The following is a 6131-nucleotide window of genomic DNA, read 5'->3' as shown; positions in this document are numbered from 1 at the left end:
CGTCTGAAGTGGTGCTCGTCTTAAGTATACATATATCTTAAGCAGGAACATTTACGTCTGGAGGTCGGCGTGAGCTAGGTGACGTGTATCCCGTTTGCAACGCCCGACAACTGCCCGATGTTTATTCTCGCATGTTTAGGACCGAAGAGAATCTGTGCCAAGGTCACTGAATTGAATGTTCACACTCTAGGTAGAGAGGGCGCGACCTTAAAGCCCCTAGGCGGTCTGCCATGTCTTTGAAGCCGTACGGAACTGAATGTGTCTGCCTTTCAAAATAGCTTGAGGAAGCAGCCAGGCCACCTCTATATCTGTTTTGCTTGCTTCCCATACAGAGGCCAAGAGCCGTTTATACACGAGTTTTCCACCCAACTCCGCCATAGTTCTGTGAAATCCACTCCGACCTTACGGAAGCAGCGTCGGAACTGGTGTTACCGCTTAGACCAGAATATCTTTTCGCAGCCTTGAGACGAACGCCTGCTATAATCATTTTTCTGCGTTGTAGACTGGAGCGAACACTTTCCCCCTACCGTGCGTGTCACTACATTTGGCGTGAGTTCCAAGGTTGTACTACTTCCATAAATGCGCTTCCTTTTCTCGCACCAACGCGTTCCGGCGTCGCGGCTTTAACGTTTGGCACAGTGCAGCGTACAGCGCTGCTGTGTGATGGAAACCCAATTCCTCGTTAGTACGTTCAAGCGAAGTCGCCTTGAAGACTCTCGGTGCTAATACACCCTGTTTGTAGCCTTCTTTCTGAAATGACGGCTTGAAATGCACCCTACCCTTACGTACTATCAGCAACGAATGAAACGCGAATACGAGATTTCAAGTTCCTACTCAAAAGCGGCAACATATTAGCTCCGGAAGAAAAATACAAGCTAGATTTATCAACACCTCTAAAGGACAGTCTTCAAAGACTGTCAAAGACTTCATCACAAGACATCAAAGACTTCAGTGAAATCGAGGCAATAGAAGACTGTGGTTAATCAAATACCATGTTTTTGAGTGTCAATAATCTGGGACTTCTCTAACCTGTACGATCAGGTGTTCGCGGTATCAGCGCAGACGCGTCAGTGGTGCAGTTAACCAATTCGCCCAACAAGATGGGGGATGTTTTGACCTTGAATCTTGGACTATGAGTGGATGCCAACGTGAATGCGTGGGTAGTACTATAGTCTGACACATCTTAAGTCTGCAGTGAACTTCCGCCCACATTCGGGACCGTCGCACAAAGTTCCTCCATGACAAAAAAGTACTCCGTTTTTAAATCTTTTCTTGTTGCCTAAGCAAGAAGCAAACCACAAGAAAAAATCATAAGCTCAAGGTTTTTGATATCTCGCTTGTGCAATAAAGCCGAACACTAAAAAGCTGATTTTGTTTACTGCTGTGATTCGCTAGCGGAGTTGTAGCGCCACCATATGGACTCCTGTGGACATGTTGTTTGCTGGGCGTCACCACTCATCGGATCTGAAGCCATCTGCAATAAATGTGGGACCGCTTCTAGCGCCCCCACATGTCGGACTTCTCCGATGCACGCAGCCTGCCGCCCTGCCGTTTCACCCGCAGCGCTCTTCACGCCTGGCTTCCCCGCTACCTGCTGGTTGCCGGCGCGGCACTGACACGGTGCACCCTCCTGCTGCCGGGGCTGTCTTCAACTCTCCGCGTCATGGACTCGCCTATGCGGGCTTCTTCCGATCAAGGCGAGTGCACTTAGCCGCAATCCACATGGCGTGGCTTCCCTGATCTGCCCGGCGTAGCGCACTTCTAGAGAGGAATCCATTACAATGGTTACAATACTATACGCTACTTTCCGGCTAAGATGCGCCTCCCAGATGATCTCATCGAGAGGTTCATCTTGCTGCAACCCGGCCCAACACTATACGATGACCTGAAGGCGGCTGTCGTTGGCTTTTACCGCATTCCTCTCACTCGTTCAACGCCTTTCAACTCTTTCTATCTTTCATCGACATCACATGGGCCGGCGACACCCACGTATCTCTACAACAGCTAACCTGCACAGTTCGTGTCAGCCTTCGGTTGATGACCACCGCACCATGCAACATAGTCTCGTCAAACCCAATACCCAGCGTCGACACAGCTGGCACAAGTAGCTTACATCTTTGGTATCCGTTCAGCGTCTTGATAGTTGCTCTCCCTACTTGGACTGCTGCATATCGACGACTCACGGCTTCTCAGCTTGCTCTGCTGTCGTCCCGCCTCCTCGGCCGATGCGTTTTACCCAGCCGCGACCTCCGGAACCGTTTCTCTCACGCGACCCTGCTTCCCATCGGACTACGACCGGAGCACTGATTCGACCTGTACATATTTTTATAGATTCTTGTTTCTCGAGTTCTGGCTCAATACGTTTTGCGGTTTCTTTCTTTCCTTCATTTCTTTTCTTTTTTTTCGAAAAGTTGTCTGGGTGTGGAGTCTCTATAGCGCCACCACATTGACTGGCGCTTCTAAAAAGGAGGCGCCAGGCGCACGCCGATTGGAAAGTTGAAGGTACAGCGGCAGAGCGGACGTGTTCGCTTTCCGTCGCTGCTCATCGGGTCTCAAGCTATCTGCAACAAATGTGGGGCCGCTTCTAGTGCCCCCACAGAGTAATACAGAATGCCGCGGGCCATGGGCAGTTATTACCAACTGCTCGTTTTTTTGGCTATATCCCGCTATAGAATGTGTGAAAGCCGTTCGGTCAATCCCAGAATGTATGCCTTAGTCTGCGTCGTCCTGTCTGTAGTTCGCGTTCCCTTTGCTCTATATTTTTTTTGCTCGTGTACTCTGGGAGTCATGCCTGCAAAACTATAGCTGTGATTCCGGTGTTGTCCCTGATTCAGCGCATATGGCGGTCAATGAGGAGGGGGCAGATATCAGCTCCTGGCCTGGTAGCAAAGGAGACCAGGGAAGCTACATCGGCTGCCGCAATCTACTGGGCTTGCTTCGATCCTTGAGGGGATTTTCATGCGCTTGAGCTCCATATTTATAGGACCAACGGAGGGAGGATCTGCAGCGCAAGTCAAAGCATATCTGAGTTGATTGCCTGGCACTGTATGGAATAATTAAAAGTGAAGTGGGCGGTGAATAGAGTTTTACAGAGAGTGCATGGTCAAGCGTTTTTTCTCTTGAATCGCTGAAAGGTCCGGAAGTTCCTCGACGCTTGCTGTGCACAGGAGTAACGCTCAAAACAATGTCGTCTGGTATTTTTTGACTCAAAACAAAACGTATGTGTGTGTAAAATCATACACACACATACGCCCACACAAGCATGCGCACGAACACTGCGCACACAGGCGCACGCACGCACACGCACGCACACAACACACACACACTCGCGCGCACACACGTACATATACACCCACACGCACACTCGCACGTACCCCCACGCATGTCTCTCTCGCGTGCGTGCGTTTTTGTTCTTGCACATATGTAATTTTGCTGAACATGTTGTAGTGATGCATAGCAGAGAACAGTCCTAGGAACGGGAGAAAAGTTTTTATATTTATACAAGCATATCAGAACCGTTCAATTAGTTTCCTAAAAAAAAAAAAATTCCCCTACGCCCTCCTTGTCTTGACTATCTTGGGACTAACAAAAAATAAAAATAACAGCCTCCGCCCATGCCAATAGATATAACAGGCTTTGGCTTCAATGACAGTTGGCTGTTTACGTGTGCTTTCTTGAGCGTGGCCTAAAACGTCGGGAATTCCCGAGGTCCCAATGAGACATTTACAAACGTCGCTCTAACCTATTTATGAGCAAGAAACAGAACTTTTTTTTTTCCTTCAGAAGGCGACTAAGTGCTATTATTAGACTTCTCCTTTCCCCTAAAGTAGAAATTAATGCAAACAGCCCCTTTTCCTTCAAGAAAGGGAAACCCGCGAGTAAGCTTCCCTAACGCTGTACGCCTTACCGCTGTATGCTTTACGCTGTAGGAGGGAAGGTTTTGCCCCCCTCCGTCATCGCGTGAAAATAATCTATCGAAAAAGAAAAACAACCCGCTTGTGTGCTTGACTGAAGTTTTTCAAACTGAACACGTATATTCCTCACTAAGGTGCACAGGTAAGTGTGTATTTTTAAGAACTGCCATTGAGCTACATGACAGAGGCATCTTTTGTGTTGTATTTTATTATGTTTCTCTCAAGGCCTTTATGAACAATGAAACGAATACCTTTATTTTAGTAAAAGGTGTTCAACAATATGGCCGCTGCTTTCGTTGTGCATCTGCACGAGACGCGCATGAGAGTCATTTTGTGTGCGGAGAACGTTCTTGCTGCTATGAATTAGTCATCACTGGCTCTCGAAATGCTTCATGTTCTAACCTAGATTCCAGTGACTTCTGGCTGCTCAAATTTTCACCTAACTGTGCCTCAACTAGGACCGCGTTGCCTGAATAACTACTGAACTACAACAATGTGGTATCCTTAACTTGCGTACGTGGCTACTTAAAAATTCGTCAGCTTGAGTTAATGAAATCATCTATTCAATTATTCCGGCTGTAACAACTTCAACTCAAGGGTAACATCGTCGAAGTACGTGTTGTCACTGCACCATATTCTTACGCATGCCGGGCTCACAAAAGTGGTTCGCGAAATATAGACATGCGATATCGAGTCCATAGTTTGTCCCAAAACTTCTTCGCAGGGGAATACAATCTGCTAATTCCGGGCACTGGTTTCCACACGCCATAATTGGTGGACAAGTTGGTGACGGTATTCCATAACACTGTATTCAATACTACAGCGCGACGAACGGAACATTGAAGAAAACCGAACGCTCAGGGAGACAGCACAGCGCTGCTCACAAACCAAAAAAATACCACAAGCATCGGAAAAGCACCACAAGATCCATTCTGCACTGGTTCATTCCTAGAAACTATTTTTAGCGATGTTTCTATTCTTGCGCGCCAAAAGTTTGAAAGAGCGTTCCCGAGGGTCCGGCATTTGTTACATTTTTAGGTTTCTCAACGATTACTTGGTGTTTGTAAAGTGTTACAACCCCCGAAGTCGAGCTGCAGTTCCTTCATGTCTATTTAGTTTTCTTGGAGTGCCTAAAACCAATGGTTTTAACACACGAACTACCAATTAACGAATTTATTACCTGTTTACACCTCTCGCTTCATTTCACTTCATCGAATGTACAGGGCTGCATTGTGTCACTGAGTGCTCTTTTTCTTCAATGTATTGCTCGGTTTGGTTTAGTTTATTGGTGTTTAACGTCCCAAAGTAACTCAGGCTATTACGGACGCCGTAGAGAAGGGCTCCAGAAATTTCGACCACCTGGGGTTCTTTAACGTGCACTGACATCGCAAAGTACACGGGCCTCTAGAATTTCGTCTTCATCGAAATTCGGTCGCCGCGGCCGGGATCGAACCCGCGTCTTCCGGGTCAGCAGCCGAACACTGTAACCTTTGAGCCACCACGGCGGGCCTCCATGTCCCTTTCGTCGGGCTCTAGTTATGGAATTCCATACCTGTGCGGCTGGCTTGGGAGCTCGTGATAAAATTACCATTATTCCCGTGTACCCTGCACGGCGAGCAAGTTGTGGTTCTTAGAGAGATCTGCGCCTGTTATCACCATGTGCATAGAGGTACAATATATATATATATATATATATATATATATATATATATATATATATATATACTGATTACCAAGCTAGTATAGATAGATTTACATATTTAACTTGTGTTCATTTTCTGAAGTCAATTTCATTGAGGCAAAAACAATCGTAAAAATGGCTGATGATCTAGCATTCCTAAGGCCAAAATATTGCGCGAAAGCAGTTTTTTGCAAGTGGACACCTCCGCCACGTACCTGAAACAGCGATTGAGGTGTCTACGGAAACAGGGAGCCAGTTATGCACATCTTCAACTTTTTCATCGCCAATACCAATTTATTCAATGTACGCCGGCGGCCTTTGCTCCAGTGTCGCGCTTCATCAGCAATGTTGTCAATGCCAAGGTGTACTGCTCAAGTGCCTTGTTTCTGCCACGACGTTGTACACGCCAACGCAAGCAGCGCACATCTGTCTGTCACTTCCGCCACATAGCCCCGCCACGGTTGCTCAGTGGTTATGGCACTCGGCTGCTTACCCCAAAAGACGCGGGTTCGATCCCGGCCGCGGCGGCTGAATTT

The sequence above is a fragment of the Amblyomma mixtum genome, chromosome 9, assembly GCF_055824585.1.
Source record: "Amblyomma mixtum isolate Tamu chromosome 9, ASM5582458v1, whole genome shotgun sequence".
Classification (NCBI taxonomy): domain Eukaryota; kingdom Metazoa; phylum Arthropoda; class Arachnida; order Ixodida; family Ixodidae; genus Amblyomma; species Amblyomma mixtum.
This window is presented reverse-complemented; position numbering follows the sequence as displayed.